This window comes from Cydia fagiglandana, chromosome 20 (assembly GCF_963556715.1).
Source record: "Cydia fagiglandana chromosome 20, ilCydFagi1.1, whole genome shotgun sequence".
Taxonomy (NCBI): domain Eukaryota; kingdom Metazoa; phylum Arthropoda; class Insecta; order Lepidoptera; family Tortricidae; genus Cydia; species Cydia fagiglandana.
This window is the reverse complement of record NC_085951.1, coordinates 12,376,174-12,397,289: the sequence shown is the minus strand read 5'-3', so window position 1 is coordinate 12,397,289 and position 21,116 is coordinate 12,376,174.

Sequence of the window (21,116 nt, the reverse complement as noted above, 5' to 3'; positions counted from 1 at the left end):
AAAACCATCCGGTGTGACGGACAGCCGGAAATGAAGAACGGCTAACCCGGCACGGTATCGGGACGTTTCATGCACGTTGTATACTGTATATAAATAATTTATGTAGCACATTGTTGCTGCCGGACATCTTGGGTACTACCATATTGGATTTTTAGATGAATTATTGTTGCAAAATTTTATAAGTAGGTATAGGTATATATACTGTAGATAGATTATATGTATACACGTTCATGCGTCGAATGGCAAAATAGAAATTAATGAAACAAACCTGTACCTGGGCATTTTCATTTTAACTTGTACTTTAAAGCGGGACTTTATAAGTCGTGTTTCTGTAACACTACCGGTACTGAACGCGTCGCTGTCATTGTCAATTTCCATAGTAAAATTGACAGTAATGCAGCTGCGGTTAGAAATGGAATGTTACCATAACCGTCACATTCCTGACAAAATGTCCGGTTTGACATTGACAATGACCGTCAGTTTTGTGACGATTGCTAACCGGCTGTTAATGGTACACGGTTAAGTGATTGATAATGCCCACCTACATATTTAAAATGGACATTCACATCAACATCATTAGAGTTGGAGCGGCTAACAAACCAGCCTTCGTAAAACAACTTTCAGATATAGGTTACAGGTAAGTATGTTTATATGTTTGTAGTATAATTTAATTGGACACTCGGCGATGTATCACCGAAACTGTGCCCTCGAGTACCCTCCATCGCTCACGCCTGTCACACGCTTAACCTTTGTGCAGCAACCCTTTCATATGTGACGTTTTAAGGGTATGGATAAACTGAGCCCACGCAATGCAAAGTATGCAATGCATTATGAAAACTGGACCCAGAAATTTGTATGCTTAGAATCATACTTGTCATGCGTTGCGTTGCTTATGAGTTATGACAAGTATGTTTCTAAGTGTACAAATTTCTCTAACCTACCCTACCCCCTACCAAAGAATAAATAATAGTACTAGGTACAGAAGACTCACTCTCTAACAAAACGCGTCTGTCACGATCAGCACAGATATGGCCGCTAGGTGGCGACGGCAAACCCCAAAATTGAGGTCGAACGGATGTACTTTTAGCTACCTGTAGCAAAGCGATGAAATCGCGGAGTGAGCCACGCCTGTCCCTGCCTTTTATCCCTATAAATGATGTTCGGATGTCAGCTGCAACTGCATTAAGGATGACTGGAGGCTCTGGCCCAGCCCCGGCCGGGCTTGAAAAGATGTTTGCCGAGTTTGTTGCCGGTCCCGTATTGGGATACCCTCCTCGGGGATGAGGAGGGATTTAAATCATCTCGAAGCAGAGGTGTAGGGTTGGAGCCGGTGTAGCTTTATTCGACGTTCATAAGCGCATTGTAATAATGCCTACTAAAATAATTAACTATAATTATAAATTTTTAACTTAAAAACCTGTGAGAAACAAACCGTGGTAGAAATGAAAATATTGGCAACAATACACTGCGGCTGAAAACCTCAGACAAGTCGCGGGTTTCATCACGGTGGCCCCGGGCAAGCTTTAATTAAATGATGAAGCGTGTGAAACCATTGTTATAAACTCACTCATTAATTTGTGGAAGAATAATGATCATAATTAAGTAAGTTAAGGATTAAAATTTAATACGTAGGGACTTGAGCGTAATTAAAAAGTTAATAATTTAGACTAAAACTACAAACCAATCAAAATTAACACAAAGACCAAACTTACGTACTAACTATTAGTAGAATAGAAGTATTAGAACAAATTAAATTATTTTCAGAAAATATTTTAATAACGCGATAGTAGGGGAAGCTGGTTCAATTCCAGCCTGGGGCAATAAACCTATAGCACGTAGCGACCCAGTACCTAGTACCTGGGGATTTGAGAAAAAATTGTACTTATCATTTAATTTTTTCGAAAAACCATCAACTTTTGGGTTATTTAGACTATTTGGAACTAGAAACTGGACTAGAAATTTTGGGTGTCAGGTTTGTAACGGTCCATACAAAATGTATGTGAAAAGCGTTACAAAACTGACATTTTTTTTTTTGTGACACATTTTTTTTTAATTCGTTAGTCCTCGTGATTCTGAGTAGAAATAGGTAACCCAAAACTTAATGGATTTTCGAAAAAAGTAAATTGGTACACTTTTACGTGAAAATGCCCACCTACACTTTTCATTGTGCGGGTAACGGCTCGTTAGCGGACAATAGGCACTCGTTCGTTTGTTTCACCACTTATTGCCACTCAGTTTTGATTAATTCGCTCTTCATTACGAAGGGTTACTTCATAATGGAAACGTGGTAGTTTTCAAGACACGTACCTAAGTCCTGATAGTGATGCGTTTTAAGGATGACTCACGTTAAACCGAGCCGTTAGCATAAGAGCATTGTTTTGTTTTCTAACTCCATTTTATAATTTCTGATGGAGCCTATTATAATAATATTTAGAATATAACGTCTATGTAGGCCCCGTTTTGAGAGTTCAAAAATGTAATAGGTACTTACATAACATCTTTTTTAACCAATATACCTACATACGTGTGGCATAACCACTAGTTCTTACGAAAGCGACTGCCACGATCTCTTCCTCTGCTGACTGAGTTACCTATTCCAGTTTCCTTCACCAGACAGCTTCAAGAAACTCTTTCGTAGGTGTTGGTACAAGCAGGGGTTCAAACTCGCAATCTCAGGTTGAAAAATCACTAGCATACAAACACTTAATCTCCAATATACAAAAGTTTACACATAAAAAGAATTGAATCCGCCCCATTAATTCAAAGTTCACCGAGGCAGACGAATGCATCCATCTGAGAACTGTCACGTCCCGAAATGGCCGGCGATTCAAAATGGCGCCGTTCCAATGGCCGCTCAAAATGGCCGATGATTTGCGGCCAGGCGCAATTGATGGATGAACATGTCGCTTGATGCTGGCAGCTTTGTTTTAAATCAGAGACGAGTGAACGTTATAGACTATTAATCTTTATACAGACGCCTCACCTGTACTTTTTCCTTGCTTTGTTTCTTGATTCTTTATCTTTCTGTTACTCCCAGAGTGCTCACTAGATGGTGTTGTGCTTTTATTTCTATATCCGAGTAATTTTTTGGTACTTATAGCTTATAACTAAAAGCCTAGCTAGTGGTAAGGTTGCGAATAAAATAGAGCGAGAAACGTTTTCATACAAAACATTATACTCGCTATATTTTCTTTATATAGATATAGTCAGACCGTAAAAAGTCTGCAGCGATTTTGATAGCCCACGCAGTGTAAGTGTCATTTTAAACGTCAAACTTCTATGAAATTATGACGTATACATAACACTTACACTGCGTGGGCTATCAAATCCGCTGCAGACTTTGTTTGGTGCGTCTACCTTGTTTTTACTTAAATGTTCACGCCATATTTTATGTTATTTCTGGAAGTTGTTTATAAAACGCAAGCGAAACATCGATTGTATTCGATTCCATGTAGAGTCAGACCAAGATAAGTCTGCAAAGATTTTGATAGCACACGCAGTGCAAGTGTTATGATACGTCATAATTTCATTGAAGTCTGATAACATTTGCACTGCGTGTGCTATCAAAATCATCGCAGACTTTTCTTGGTCAAACTCTAGCGGCGTTTTAGTAGCGGGCTTTTGACACTTAACATATTTTTATTGGACAGCACTATTAAGAGTCCTTATTATTTGCTCGTCTCAAATTTAAAGCGCATAATGCGAAATGTGTGTCAATTCATTGAGTTTTTTGTGCTCAGTGAATAGGTGGGCAGAGCGTTTCAATTTGATTAATTACTCGGGGGTGCGATTTTATGATGTGTCTATCGATCGATATGTACTGTACACTACATTTATATGTACATTATAATATACACACCTACATAGTTACTATTTTGTCGCAATCTGTAAAGAAACTAAAGAATTAATAGAATGCTTAGATGTTCCATAAAAAAAACCGGCCAAGTGCAAGTCGGGCTCGCTCACGAAGGGCTATCCGTACCATTACGCAAAAAAATCACGTTTGTTGTACGGGAGCCCCACTCAAATATTTCTTATATTCTGTTTTTAGTATTTGTTGTTTGCATTAAGTGACATTTTGAATGGTAGTTTCCAAAACGTCCCACTTGGCGCGCTATTAAATATCCCATACAATATATATATATATATTCACTTTCTTTGCGATTTTTCCTAAAATGGGCATTTCTAACTAAAGGTGTACCAAAAATTTTTGTATTAGAATTGGCAATTGTTATATTATTTCTATTCAGAATCACAAGCTTTTTCCATTTTTACTGAAAAAAAAGCGTCCCCACAATTTTTGGCCCGTTTGGTTACGGTTTTCAATACAACCTTCTATGACCGTAACAAAACGGACAAATAATAAATTTGTATGAAATTTTGGGGACACCCTACCTATTAGGATCGAAAGAGCTCGTGATTTCAGAATCAGGAGCTATTTCGAAAAAAATATAAAAATCCCAAAATGCAAGTTGGGGTACAACTTTAAATATAAATGCCGTAATATAATAATAACATTTATAGCCAGTTTCTAGAACACAATATCAAACATAACAACTATCTAGAAGAGTTGAAGTGATATTAAAATTACATTTCCGAGTCAGAGGCTGTCCGTGTCCGGGGCAGCTGGTGCAAAAAGACGCAAAAGTTTGACTACTTTTTGCGCAGCTTTTTTTAAATAGTTAGAACTTCGTTCAGTTGCAGTCTGAATATTTTATTTTGCGCAGAAAGGTTTCAAATGTTACGCTCCGTTTGACTCGAGCCGGGCTTCTATTTCCCATTGAGGTTCTAAATATCAGCTCATGTGTAAAAGTGTAGTGTTTTCATTGGTGCCAAACGGTTCTAAAAGGTTTGTGCTTTTCGTTTACTTTAGCGCCACTTGCACCATCGCACTAACCCGAAGTTAACCGGTTAAACCGTTAACCCAGTGACAAAATATACTGGTCACTATAGTAACTCCAGGTTTAACCGGTTAACCCCGGGTTAGTGAATGGTGCAAGTGACCCTTAGGCCTACTTGCACCATCCCACTAACCCGAGGTTAAGCGGTTAAACAGTCAACCAAGTGTCAAATTGTACTGGTAACCATGGTAACTCCAGGTTAAAGCGATAAACCCCGGTTTAGTGTAATGGTGCAAGTGGCGCTTAGTCTGTTAGGTACTTGCCTCGCTGATTCATACACACACATATATATATATATATAACTGATCAAAAAGTTACTATGATGCCCAGCCAGCCTTATAAATTTAATTTTTTTAATTTTTAAGTTTATTTCAGTAAAAAAAGAGTATACATTATACCGGGTGTGGCCTGTAACATGAGCAAATAATTAAAACATAGATTGTACTCCACAAACGGTGACACTTTTGTTCTACAGCTTTTAAAAATTATGAATTATTTAGACTCTCTATTTTTCATACAAAATAAATATTATCTTCAATGGACTACATCGCCACGCCATATCATTGTGATTGACGTTGCTTGTCACGCCTTAAACAAAACAAAATTCGCAATACATTGCGTCTTAGAATAAACTTTAAAGTGTATTAAAAATCAAACCACAAGTTATTTTTAAAAGTCGCTGAACAAATGTTAGTCAGTATGAGGAGTCCAGCCTACAGTTTAATTTTTTGCTCATATTACAGGCCACACCCGGTATACCTACTTACTCGTAATATTAAACTTGACAACTAATCTTAATTTTGAAAGGTCTTATTTTAAATATTTATACATAATTTTTTAGGCACCTATTTAATAGGTCATATAATTAAGTGACTTCGGCAGACTGCCCTCTCATTTTAATTAAGTATTTTTTAATAATATTTCTTGCTTGTCTACTCGTCCATCCTATAACTTTTAATAAAAGGCCTTTTTATTGACTTACGAAAGGTAAATTCAATATTCGGCCATGCCCATTCAGAACTGAATACAGAATCGTGTAAACCCTTAACTCAAGCTCTGTTTGCCTTGCACTCCTCAATACCTAACTACGGCGATTAAATATTGGTTCGGATTACGTCTGAAACTCTGAATCTTGTAGGCCTGCGTCCCACGCCTAGAATTCTCATATCATCGAGTAGGCAAACAAAAAGTCAATAGTCAATACCTATGTACAACTGACAATTGTACATCGAAGATTCATTGATGTACAATTAGGGTGGGTCACTCGTGTATGGAGAAAAAAAAAGTATTAGTTATCCTTCGGGCACACTTACAAAAACTTGCGTAATAATGCCAATAAACAGTATTTCAAATTATTCTGTAATCAGAATTCATTTTCTGCCTCTGGATCGATTTCAAAGTTTTCATATAAATATTGTTATATTTTGTATGGTCTGCTGAGTATATTTATGTATCGTCTCTTTATTCAAACTTTAGCTAAAAAGTTATACCATTTTTAGCTCGAAATAGCATGGTAAAGGTTCAGAGCCAATAAATATACCAAAAAAGTACTCAAAAAGAAACATTTTTTTTCATAATGTCCATACATTTAGCAAAAACTTTGACTAAAATCCGGAGGCAGTAAAATTAAAGCTAAAAATAAAATAAAAATATGTGCAATAATTAATCACCAAATGGCACCTTTTTTTTAACTGTGCCCCCTATGAAATAAAAAAAAAGTAAAAATGACCCACCCTTGTACAATCATTATTACTACTATTAAGTAGGTACATATTTGTCATTAGGTACAGTGAAGCTAAATAAAAGTTTGTCTAGTTTTGGTCGCAATCGGCCTTTACGTCTTTATGTTTGATTGCTCTTAAAACCATTTGAACTTGCACCTCTCTATGGTCCCTACACTTTTAGGCACCTTTTAGAAACGGTAAATTCAATACTTATACCATAGACGAATTTTTAGAAGATGACATGACATAAAACATTATTATAATTTTTTTTTTTCAATCAATCAATTTATTAATATACATATACATTTACATTTTTTTTTTCCTTGTATAAAATTAATTGACATCAAGTAGGTAATACTCTAGTGTTTGAATTTAGTTTAAACCTAGTATTGCATGATAATTACTTTAAAGTTTAAATCATTTACTTTGCTATTATAATTAGGCTACAAATATAATGACCACCAAAAAATACTTTGGTACCCTAAATAAAAAAATCATGCTTACCAAAAAAAAATACTGAACACCAAAAAAATAAGGCCTAAAATTACAAATGTACCACCATTTTAATTACGACTGCACTTCAAATTGTATTCGAATACCAAATATATTGAATGATTACCAAAAATCATTAATGATCACCAAATCTTGAAGACCAAATAAATGCGATATTTTCAACTAAATAAACCACTATGATACCAAAAAATTTATACATATTACCAAATAAAGTAAAATGATGCCAAAATTACTAGCCCCTCCCGCTCAACCCCCGTACCCCGCACCGCATAACTTAGGTAGGCATACTGAAATGCTACTAGAAAAGTATATTAGGTTAGGTTTGTACTGCTATCAGTTAAGTGGGCTAGGTTAACACTGCGACCCTTACAGAAACGAATTGCTACTAGAAAAGTGGGTTAGGTTAGGTTTGAACTGCGACCCTTACAGAAAAGAAATGCTACTAGAAAAGTGGGTTAGGTTAGGTTTGAACTGCAACCCTTACAGAAACGAAATGCTACTAGAAAAGTGGGTTAGGTTTGAACTGTGACCCTTACAGAAACGAAATGCTACTAGAAAAGTGGGTTAGGTTAGGTTTGAACTCCGACCCACACAGAAACGAAATTCTACTAGAAAAATGGGTTAGGTTAGGTTTGAACTGCGACCCTTCCAGATAAGAAATGCTACTAGAAAAGTGGGTTAGGTTAGGTTTGAACTGCGAACCTTACAGAAACGAAATGTTACTAGAAAAGTGGGTTAGGTTAGGTTTGAACTGCGAACCTTACAGAAACGAAATGTTACTAGAAAAGTGGGTTAGGTTAGGTTTGAACTGCAACACATACAGAAACGAAATGCTACTAGAAAATTTTGCTTTGCTTTAATAGGATAGCAAGATTGAAAAATTTGGTTATAATTTTACATTAAAATGGAGTTCTAATTTTGGTGGTCATTTACTATTTTTGGGTTTACAATGATTATTTTGTAGTGATGTACCGACTATTGATTTGGCCGACTAGCCGACTAGCCGACTAATCGGCGCTCGAATGGCCGATTAGTCGGCCGACTAGTCGGCTAGTCGGCCAGATCATTAGTTTCGTATAAGTTCAGGTGAAAAACAATAGTTTTGCTCTTTAGGTTGCGCTATTCATATATTAGCTTGGCTAAAAGGTGTTCTCTACAGGTTCAAAGACCTATCACAAGAATCCTCGTTCTATTTCTGTCTTTCTTTTATTTTGCGATCCTGAGCAGACCGTCAGTAGGTACAACTTGTAGGAGGTATTTCCAAGGCTCTATTTCTCGTACGCAGTCGCCAGTTAAGAACCCTCACCCTGACCCTGTGGTCAGCGTCTTTACAAGCAACGTGCCCTGTTTATAAGTCTCTAAATTTTGCAATAACATTAATAGTTCCCCATGGTTCCTCCATTAAAAAAAACAAAAACTGAATTATAATAAAATCCTTTAAGTATAAATTACACGAGAATCAGTTGAGATCGACCTGTAGAGGAAAACACCAGCCCACCACCATACGATAACGATCAAACGGTCAATTATATGAACAAAAGTTTTCACACCCTGAATAGGTATTTTGGTAAAATAGACATAAAACATATGGTAAATATTGACTGTTGGTTTCTTTTTTTTGTTTTTCTTTCACTAATAAGGTGCCGACTAATCGGCCATTTTTGCCGACTAGTCGCCGACTAATCGCCGACTACAAATGTGGCCGGATAGTCGGCTTTCCCGACTAGTCGGCGACTAGTCGGTACATCCCTATTATTTTGGTGTCATTTTATTTAATAGGATAGCACGATGTAAAAATTTGGTTATCAATTGACATTAAATTGGGGTTTGAAATTTGGTAATTATTTACAATTTTTGGGTTAATAATGATTAATTTGGTGTCATTTCCTTTAATAGGATAGTAAAATGTATTAAAATTGGTAATCATTTCACATTAAAATGGTGTTATAATTTTGGTGATCATTCATTATTTTAGGGTGGTAAAGTAGATTTTTTAGGTATTAAATTTTATTAAATCTGGTGATCAATTAAATAGCAGCCTTATAATTACTGTAATTGTAAATTTTATTTAGTTATTAAGTTTAGTTATTAAGTAACATGTCCTGTATTGTATACCTACCCTAGCAGGGTGTCATGCACCTACGAAGACTAAAATGTAAGACCTATTGTACTGATGAGCATGAGAACAATGGATTAAATGAATATGAATATGAATATGAATACTTATTTCCCCTTTCGCATTCAGAACAGGACAAACTAGTGGAACCCAGAAAAAAAAGTACTTTTATTTACTTATTTTTACATAAATACAAGACTCGCCAGTAAAACTGGCAACATTGTTTACTTTTTTTGGTCTTGAATTACGTTTTGCAGTATAGAAATCTCAAAGAGCACGCTATGAAAAATGCTATATATATAAGCACATACATTATACAGATGTGTCAGATAGAAGAGCATTGGTAGCGTAGCGGTAAGGGCGTCAAAACTAATGAAACTTTCTCTAAGAATAACTTTACTGAAAGAGGTATCTAAATATCTATCTATGTTTTTAGATGTAATAAAATTAGATTGACTTCTGAGTGAAAATAGAGTTCTGAGTTAGAGTTGAGTTCTGAGTTAAATAGTAGTTAACTTTAAGTCTAGCTTTAAGATTACTTTGCATGCTATTGTATAGCAAAATATGTCTGTGTACTGGATTTTTTTTTTCTATTTATTTACCACCTATTACTGTACCATATTTTATGCGAATAAAAGAACTTTACTTTACTTTACTTTACTTTAAAACCAAAAAACTTTCTTAATTTATTACAACTATACAGATTTAGCTCTGGAAAAGGTCTAAATATTTAAAAAAAGTGGGTTTCAAATAGTCACAACAAATAAATCGCAAATTTGTATTTTTGAAATAAGTTAAGCAATGACTTTTTTTTACAGTGTTGTATCGCTAGTACCTATAGATGTCACTACTCAATAAGAAATTAATTTAGATTTATCTATATAACTAGTGACCTTAAGTTTAAAATAATAATGTGCTCTCGGTCTATATCGTAAATATTTCCCGCGATTCCAGTTGATCGATTCAGTCGTATTTTAAATCGGAGGCACTGACAACGGTACCCACCTAAGGGTGGTAATCCACCAGAATAATATCTTGGCCCAATGTTCATTGCGTCTCAGGGCCCGATTCGGATTATGAAATAGACATCTATTAGACATCACCAAGATACGATAACGATATGTTTAAGATCTAACCTGTCAAATTTGACATTTGCGCGATTCTGGAGATACCCTTGAACGATTTCCACAGGATACTTATGACTTAGAGATCTGATTCACATCTAATAGATATCTTACTCTATATAACGTTAAAGTGACATTGGTTGCCCGAATTGCGCTGCAAAAGAGAACTAGTTGATATCTAAACTATAACGTATCTAGAATGGATCTAGTACGTGTCGTACTTGTGAATATCTTGAAGTTCGAATACAGCAGTTACTCTCTCACTAAGCAAAATGTGAGAGGCAAATACAAATTGGACAAAGAAATTGGACAGTATTAGGTAGAATACCCCCTAATCTAGGTTTGATTTGAGTTGGCGCGGAGCATTTTACAAACTTAGCTTTTCTCTGGGGACATGGCTAGTGCAGTTTTTAGGGTTCCGTAGTCATCTAGGAATCCCTATAGTTTCGCCAAATCCGTTTGTCTGTCTGTCCGCGGCTTTGCCCGGTGGTCGTTACGAACCGGTGCGTGACATGGCTCCTCTACACGATGGGCCAACGCCGATCACTCCAAGGGACGCATTTATGCGTTAGAGGGAGCAAGTGATATTGCTATCTCTCTACCGCATGGCTGCGTCCCTTGGAGTGGCCGGCGCTGGCCCATCGCGTAGAGGAGCCATCAGAGGGCCTACTGCGAACTACGTTCGACGTGTTGCCTCCCTGTCACACTTACGTACGAATTTACAAGTGCGACAGAGAGGCAACACGTCAAACGCGGTTCGCGGTAGGCCCTCTGTGCCCTTAGGGGCACTGCAAATTACAATTAGCTTAATTAGAACCATAACACGTAAATGACACTAACACAGCAAATGTAATAAAACTAAGGCACTAAGTAACAAGTTGACATCACACGCCAGCATAATTACTAAGTTATATCCTCAAGTCAAACCTTGCCAAGCAAAATGGAATTTTATTTTGTCAACACACAGTTCAAATTAGAATGGAACAGGAGACCTTTTTATAGGTCTCTGGGCGGCTAGAGGTTAATGCATTTACTAAGTAGGTTTAACTGCACACTACAAAGTAATTGTTACGTATATATATACCTGTAAAGTCTATTCCAATAGAACTTGCAAACTATGTAAACAAACAACGCAATTTTGATTTATCACTATTTCTCTTTGAATTCTCACACCACCTCATCAAATACCATTGAAACCATACACATATACACTATTGAAACGATCCGTTCCGTAAAATACATAAATATGTAACTGTATCTTGGATATTTAATTAAAAGTTTAAAATGGTTTCATAAGTTAGGTTATTAGGACCTGATGGAATGGCGGTTTTATTTCTTTTAAATTCTACAATTGTCTATGATGGGTAGTGTTGTGACTAAAGTTTGTAATATAAACCCGCTACACACTACCCAACCCACGCTCTGTACCTACCGCCACGGTTAAAAAATACATCAATACATGATTCTTAAGTACTAATTTGTCTCCTGATCGTGATTATACAAATTAAAAATAAGTAACTACTTGTTTTTTACTTTTGGTATTTTATTATTCGATATGGTTTGACATTAGTAAAGTAGTATGTAGGAGTCTTGCCCATCACTAGTAAATTGATCATTCAGAGACAATTTCAATATGGCGGTTTGTTTACATAGTTAGCAAGTTCTATTGAAATAGACTTTATATTATACCTGTACTAGCACTTAGGTACTGAATTTAATCGCCTAAACTACATGAATGTGGTAAGTTAAGCAGCTAGTTAGGGCTTGTGCACAAATCACGCGAGGTTCGATAGGGAGAGGGGGTTCAAGAAAAAATCACGATAGATCACGGTGGGGGGAGGGGGGTATAAGGAAACCTCACGTGTATTTTTCTACAGTGAACGAAACTAAGAAAAAAACCTACCACATCAGTACATACTTTTTCTCGGTTTCGTCAAAGGGCTTGTGCACAAATCACGCGAGGTCCGATGGGGGGAGGGGGGGGTCACGAAAAAATCACGATAGAGCAAGTTGGGGAAGGGGTACCCCCCTTAAAGGAAACCTCACGTGTATTTTTCTACAGTGAACGAAACTAAGAAAAAATTAATAACCTACCACATAAATAGATACCTTTTCTCGGTTTCTTTAAACAAAATAGCGAGTCTAAGTATTTAACGAAAATATAAAAATAAACACGATTTTCTATATTCAAGACTATTTATTTTATTTATATATACTATTACTACTACTACTACTAACTATTTATTCAAGACTATTTTTTTTTTATTTTATTTTTTTATTATCTTAAAATGAGGTCGAATGAAAAATTTTCAAAAAAATACACATGAGGTTGTGTGGGGGGAGGGGGGTAGCCAAAAACCTCACCAAATATCACCAAGGGTGAGGGCGGGTCAAAAAATAGCCGAAAACACCTCGCGTGATTTGTGCACAACCTCAAACATAAATCTTCACTCTGCACTTCAAAAAAGCGAGTCGATTTAACGAAAATAGAAAAATAAACAAGATTTTCTATATACAATAATACTATTTATCTTAAAATTTGGTCGAAAGAAAAATATTCAAAAAAAATACACGTGACGTTGTGTGGGGGCCGGGGAGGGGGTAGCCAAAAACCTCACCAAATATCTCCAAGGGGGAGAGTGGGTCAAATAGTAGCCGAAAATACCTCGCGTGATTTGTGCACAACCCCTAGGCAACCTGACAATACTTATTAGACTATAACCACAAATTACTACTTTGAAACTTTCTCTTGAGCTAAGTTAATCTTGGGACGTTCTAGTTGTCCTAATGGGATTAAAACATTTAAAACCAGAGGTGCGAACCTCCTCGCTTCGGGCAAACTCGGCTCCGTTCGGCTCAGCATTACTCCGTTCACTCCGTTGTGTCATCCTTAATTATTAAGGATGACACAACTTGAATTTTTACAACCCTAAATAGCCGAAGCTGGAGTCTAACCCCCTTATTCATAAACGTTTACTAAAGTTAACAAGCCGATAATACTCGTTTGTCCCTTTCCGACGTATTGGTATGATGGAAAGGGACAAACGATTATTATGGGCTTGTTAACTTTAGTAAACGTTTATGAATAAGGGGGTTAGTATATAATAGGGTCCCGTTTTTACCCTTTGTGTACGGAACCCTAAAAACGAAATGCTTTCAATCTATTCAAGACTGCAGCAAAGCAAAAATCTAAAGAAAATGTTCATAGCTAAGTAATCTTAACAAAAGATTACAAACTGCAAAGTGAGTGCAAAGCAAGCCAATCTAATTAAGACTCGTGGTTCCGAGTGGTTTCAAGACGTTGGCTTGGCTTGCTCGTCACAGATAACTCACCCTAGACGCATGACTTGCGTTGTCGCGCGCGACTCCATAAAGGATGACTTACGTCTAACGTTATAGTTGTTTTTTTTAGCATTAAAAAGAACTTGAAAGAAGGTAAGCGAACTTGGCATGTCTTTTAATTGAAAAACGCTTTTTAAAAATCAATAACTATTACTTATGAAAGCAGAAGAATATAAATGATCGTATTAAATTCAAAATTGTTACATATTTGCCGTAACTTATTTTAAAATGTGTTTTTCAATTAAAAGACACATCAAGATTGTTTACCTAATTTCTAATGCTGAAAAACGAAGCCCGACCGAAACGAAGACCGGGCCGTTTCCAGGCCAGAGCTTCCGGCGCTTACTTTTCAATGACATGACAGGCGATCACGTGATGCTTTCCATAGAAAATGATGCGCCGGAAACTCCGGGCCTGACTCAGCCCGGTTAACGTGAGTCTTCCTTAACTTGTAGAGGCTCCAGTGCCCGACACAGCTCCAATAATAGACATTTTCAATCAATAATAAAATAAGACTAGTACACCAATATGAGAGCGATAAAGATATCCTATTTTTATTCTATTCTATGTATAATGTCATAGCAATAAAGTTGACAGCAAGGTGTCGAATATTGGTTCTCAACATGTCGATTATTGGGGTGTTTACGCTACCTATGTCAAGAGCAAGAGCGACTTCTAGCAATTACGGAGTCACGCGTGAAACGCTAGTCATGCTAGCGATCAGGAGCATCTGAAGCCAACCATACTAAGTTTTCAAGCCAAGTTCTACGCCTAGTCAAAGCATCTACCCAAAGCATTAGGAATACGTATAAGGGAAGTTTACGCTACACCAGGTAAGGTGAAGTTCAATAGTCATAAAACGGCAGTGCCGTGTGGTGCCGGCATCAGAAAAGAATAGCACCACCCCATCTTGCCCGTGGGTGTCGTATAAGGCGACTAAGGGAAAACTGGCGACAGATATGCATATGAGCAAAGCTCGCCCGTATCCTTAGCGGGGTCCTTGCTCACAAGAGCTGTGCGCGCGCCACATCGACAAAAAAAAGTCATAAAGCGGCATCTAGGGCAGGTAATCGATGGGACTTGAAGTGCATTCGTCGGGCTTTCAGAGGGTCTAACGCGAACAACGTTCGACGTGTTGCTTCTCTGTCGCACTTGTAAATTTTTTCGTAAGTGCGACAGGGAGGCAACACGTCGAACGTGGGTCGCGGTAGGCCCTCTGTAATTACATGTTGGTATACAGCCATTCTCGGAAAACGAGTTATTGTTAGCTAATGAATGGTAGTTAGGGTAGACCGAGGCGAATTGGATCACAGGACGAATCGGATTAGACTAAGAAATCTGTTGATTTAAAATATGTATCACTACTAAATATTAAATAATAAATCTGTTGATGTTTACTTTAAAATATGTATCACACTAAATAATCCAGTAACTTTGTCCGATTGATGCATCAATGTCATAGTAAAAACTTGTCAAAAAATGTTTAAGGCCTATATGTATTAGTGAGTATTACGAGGGCTGCTACTTATGTATCGGGAATGGGCCACTTACTGGAACTATATTAAAAATATATTTATAACATATAAAAATGGAACTCTTTGGAAGCAAAATACAGTTTGTTTCACATGTTTATCAATTGGTTTTACATTGTAGCATTATTTAAAAAAAAACTTTGTTGCACCATCAACGGATTTCCTTGTGAAAATTTTCGTGTAGATGTTTTTTTACGATGTTCGGAGTGGATAAACTCAAAAATAGTGCATGGATCGACTTTTTTCGACTTTTGGGGAGTAAGTTCCATCGAAGGTCAATGTTTTAGTGAATAAATTGTGGTCGTAGTATATTACGGTATTTATGGTAGGACGAATAAAAAAAAAACGCTCAAAATCGGCTGTTATCCCACAAAATATAGATGCTGTGAACGAGCTTATAATGCAAGATGGTTATAGTATATATCGCAAGATAGAGGCATCTCATGGCAATAGTATGACGAGCATTTGTAAGATATTACATGAACATTTGGTTAAAAAAAAAAAGAAAAACTCGCGAAAGAGCCGTTCTTGCCTACAAAATGCACGTCTTGTATACCAAGATCAGAATGGAAAAAGTGCTATGAAAAGTCGTTTCTACATTTGCAAAAGTGCATCATTCATCTTGGTGGACAAATACAAAGGCAATGAAACCATTTATAACTATAGATATTTGTTATTTTTTGTGTTTCCGGATACATAAGTAGCAGCCCTCGTATATTCTTTGTTATGTATAGTATTAGTATGTGTAAGTTATTCTATGGTTTACTTAAACAACATAGTGCTGCACTCTGGCGGCAGAACATTGCTGTAATACCAGGGGTGCGAAACTCCTGACTTCGGTCAAACTCGGCTCCGCTCGGCTTAGCAGCATTGCTCCGAGCAATTATTAGGGTTGGCACCACTTGACTTCCTTTTGCGTGCACGACCGATAAGATAATCACTTGATTTTTGACAACCCTAAATAGCCGAAAGGGATAGTGCCATATATTAGAAAGGGACAGCATGATTCGACCCTGAACCGCTGTCAAACTTCATTTTTGTAGGAAGTTTCCTTTCTGTACGGTAGTATTATTAATTATTCTGTGGTAGTCAGTGCCGGATTTACCACTAGGCTGAGTAGGCTGAAGCCTAGGGCGGCAGATTTTAGGGGGCGGCAAATTTGGGTTAAAAAAAATATTTCATGTGCTGTTAAGATAGGGTAGACCAGAATTTATTTGTAAAATTTAAATAACAAGCATAATTTGTCGATTTTGCCGCCCTCTGTCATGTCAAGGCCTTTTTGAAGCACGGAACCCTAAAAATGTACCTACCATTTTCTCGAAAAAATTTCGCGCTCGCTACGCTCGCGTTTTCATTTAAGTACCTACATTATTTGTGACCCATCTGACTACATTCTAAATTTGGGATGGTCGTCGATTCTTGTATCTTAGTGGTATTATGGGTTCCGTATTTTTCCTTTTGAAGTACGGAACCCTACAAATTTACCTACGTACTATTTTCGCGAAAAAATTTCGCGCTCGCTACGCTCGCGTTTTCGTTTAACTAACTACATTTTATTGTGACCCATCTGACCACATCATTGAATGATAGCACAGAACCTACTTAGTAGAACGCCAGCGGTAATGTCCACGCTATCGGAGCAGCTTCCGTCTACTATACGGCTCATATGCGTCTACCGGATAAAAAACTAGCGATCCATTTGTATGGGATAGTCTTTCGAGCAGACTCAATGCCAGGCCCGACCGAACTCCTTAGCTATATCCAGCCTGACTGCCAATGCCTCACCTTGATTCTCAATGGCCAAAACCTAGCGGTACCCACCGGTAACCGATCAGATCAGGCAAATATAAAGAGGCTGCATCGTCATTGAGTGACAAAAACGGCCCATATAAATCTGTATCTAGAATGTGACATTTGTGACGTCACCTTATATGCATTTTAATATGGCTATGGTGTGTTGTACTATAAAATAAAACGCCTCTGACAGGAAAGCACTTTAAAAAACCTATAAGCGAGGCGGATAGGGGCGGCAAAATCGGCATAGCCTACGGGCGGCAAATGTCTAAATCCGGCACTGGTGGTAGTACTCCATATTAAGTGGTACATGTTGGTATTATACAGCCATTCTCGAGTAACGAGTTATTGTGAGATGAGCTAATGAATGCCAGTTACATAAAGCATTAGGAATACAAGGATAAGTGATTTAGACTAAATGGTGGTCATCAGATGAAAGATAAAGGCGCACAACTAAAGTAATAATAACGGCCATTATCTTAGCATTGCTTAATTCAAGACCATTAGATTACATACCATAACGCCATCTAGTTAGGCTGTCAAACCATAGTATAAATAAATAAGGACACGTCCTACAAACCCGAAGTTTGACAGAGCTTTTCGTTTCGAATCATGCTATCCCTTTCTAGTATATGGCACTATCCCTTTCGGCTATTTAGGGTAGTCAAAATTCTAGCCATTATCATCTTATCTGTGGTCGTGCACGTAAAAGGAAGTCAAGTGGTGCCAACCCTAATAATTGCTCGGAGCAATGCTGAGCCGAACGGAGCCGAGTTCGACCGAAGTCAGGAGTGTCTCCCCACTGACATTACGGAATGTATACATAAATGCGATTCTCTGAATACCGGGCGCTTATTTACTACCGGACTTGAGTAGATACCTATTGTAACATTCTACATCTTACAATTTCCATAGCACCTTTTTATCGTATCGAATTCTTAAAAGAGTGCAATCTCACTACGCGACGCCATTTTGTTTCAAATTCACGTCACGTTCTGACAAAATGGCCGCCATCGGAACGTCGACTCGTCGTGAAGCGTACGTTTTCAGAGCGTTGAAATTCTGCAACCGTGTACGTATTTTCCTTGTTTACTTTTCGAGTCGAACGCTCATAGACCGATTTAAGGCCGATTCACAGCTTGTGTATGCAGTACGGCTCCCATTGCATTTACTAGTGAAAAGGCTATCTACAATTCTACAACGTATAGGTACCTACTTTTTACGCATAGGTAGAGGTACTATGTTGCTGGCGAGAGAGATAGTCGAACGGTTTTCGCTTTCTGGTCTCCGGGAACTGAGGACATGAGGGATTAGACAATGGAAATATTCCCAAATTATATGAACGTGGCTAGCAACAGTGTACTTTTTACAATCTTTGAATCGGTATATACCAGTCTCTAAATTTTTCAACTAGCTAGAGATTTGTTCATAATCAAAAAATGTTGTCTAAAGTTACCTCATCTGTACCCAGTTATCCCACTCGACAGGACATAAGGGCAGTGCTTTTCTCGGCGAAGCAATCTCCGGTACCTACTTCCAGTAGGTAGTTCGTTTTGAGCACGCGGGTTTTGAGGGTTTGACTAGGTTTGACTCGACTCTTCTGCGCTCAGTTAAGGGATTGGAATAGCATTTCTGTATAAATAAAACTTTGCAATGTGCATTTTGTGGTCATCCGAGATGTAGAACGACGATTCGACCGCTTGAAAGTTAAAGTTTTCTCGTAACTCCACAGTTAGTTTGAAGTCATTTTTGACCGAACGAAAACGAAACTTGGCCAAAAATGTTTTTAGGTATCGGTCCGATACAGTAACTAAGAGCCGGTACAAGCGGACTGCAACCCGACTGCAATTTGTATCGAAACTGTGCAGTCGGCGTGCAGTTCCCATAGAAATTGTCGGATTGCTAATATCCGTCTGTAGGTATCGGCCTCTCCTATTTTTCAAGCGATCTTCGTGAAGTTTTGTGAGATGCTTGCGAGCTTAATTTTATTATGTAGGTAGTTTTGATATTTGCCGATTTTATTTTTGAATATTTTCCAAAATCGTGGGAAAATCCTGGGATTTCTACAGCTCACAGCGCCACTAGTTGGATAATAGGTTTGGAATATTAAAGATACTAATATGCATAGGTACCAACGTATAGTTACATATATTTATTTGTGAAAAATTGAAAGTGGTACTTAATACGTTGTTAGATCTCATCATTTTTCACACATTATTGGCCACTAGTCCCAAGAATTGCGACTGCCATCATCTGACCTTCCAAGTCAGAGAAAAAACAGCATTAAGATTAGTCCGGGTCCCACACGTTATTTTTATTTTTCTTTGCCGAATCGGAGAACATCAAACGCACAGTGAGCTTTGACCAAGCAGCGTCATTCCGTGGGTAAGCCAGGGCTATAACCGCGAAAATCGAAGTTCGCAAATTGCGGGGATTTTTCTTTGTCACTCTAATTACGCCTTCATTGGAGTAAAAGAGAAAGATCCCCGCAATTTGCGAATTTCGGTTTTCGCGGTAGCCGCTCTGAGCAACGAGCAAATTTACATACTTTGCTCTTTGGAGCAAATGCTCGCATCATTCGTCTCTTCGTCTAAACCGAGCCCTTTTCTGCCACCTATCGTAATATCTATGAACTTTTAACATTATCATCCGAAAGCGAACGCATGAACAGGAACACCTACGAGCAGTAAAGTGAAAGGGAAGCGCCATCTATTTTAGATTTTTTGTGATTTAGTTATTGGTACCTGGTCAGACGAGAAGGGGTATTATCCAAATCGTATTATGTTATGTATAAGTAAGTAGTTATGCATGTATGTTTGTATGTGGGTATGTTTGTGTTCAGAGTTCTTCCGTAGAATGTCAATAGATACTTTTTTATAACACGGCTACGATAGCTACTTTTTAAACCTACTTTGAAAAAGGGTGGATTAGTTTTTCAAACCTTTTCGGGGCCCAGAGGGTGCGAGAGGCAAGCAGGGATTTGTATAAATTCCTCGGAACTCGCACGCAGAGCGCAAGAGCAATAAAAAGTGTTATAATTATAAAAGCTTATATTTACCAGTCTGTAACAGAGAAGGATTTGGCGAGTAATCAACATACATAGTCTTCATTCAGTTTTTTCACATTGGATTACTTTAACTGGAAACTGACAAGAATAATAACATGATAAAACATGAACCTGACCACAATATTACAAACATTCTGCTAAAGACAATATTCATCTTATGTTTTTCGCAACAATAACCAAACAACAAACCTGTCATTTAATCATTTGCTTTGAAAGATGTGAATCAGGTCGATTCCCAGCTAAGCCTTGTGAATGACCAGAGAATCATAAGTCTTCTAATCTCCTTACAAAGATGCATTCCTCTGAAAAATAAAATCCTAGATGGCGACACTATTTAGGTCAGATTTTTTAGCTGTAACACTCTGTAAGGAGTATACCAGTTTTACAGGCTCTGGTCGGGTTAACAAAACAAAACAAAAAATAAACAAAAATCTTCTTTACCCCATCAAGGCTACTCTTAATGACAACACATAATTATATATTAACACTATTTAACTACTACGGTTTTACGTGCGCTATCATGTTTAAAACCTCGGGAGTCTCTCAGGTTGTTCGCGTTCACGAATGAAGCGGCCCTGGACAATAACTAGATAAAGACTCACAAAAGTATATAATATGTTTGGGTTTGGGCCAGTCCACAAGAATGTTGTATACGTAACGCCATTCTTCCAATAATTCCGAAAATGCTGAGTAAGCGATATTGGGTCCAGTAATATTTCATAACATGTCTAACAAATTTGCAGTATATTCTCATGTTTTACGGATTTGATTGAAATAGCTACCACGCAGGGCAAAATCATTACGCAAGCGACATTCTCGTGGAATACCTCTGCATACAGAAACGAATACACGTTTAACCGTAGTAGGTATTTAAATGTGATATTTAAATCAAAAGGTACCAGATTGCAGCACGTAACGTGCTTATTAAATGCAATTTTTTTTAATGGCTGAAACACTTTTTAACACACAACAATAAGTTACCTTTTGTTAGACAACATAAAGT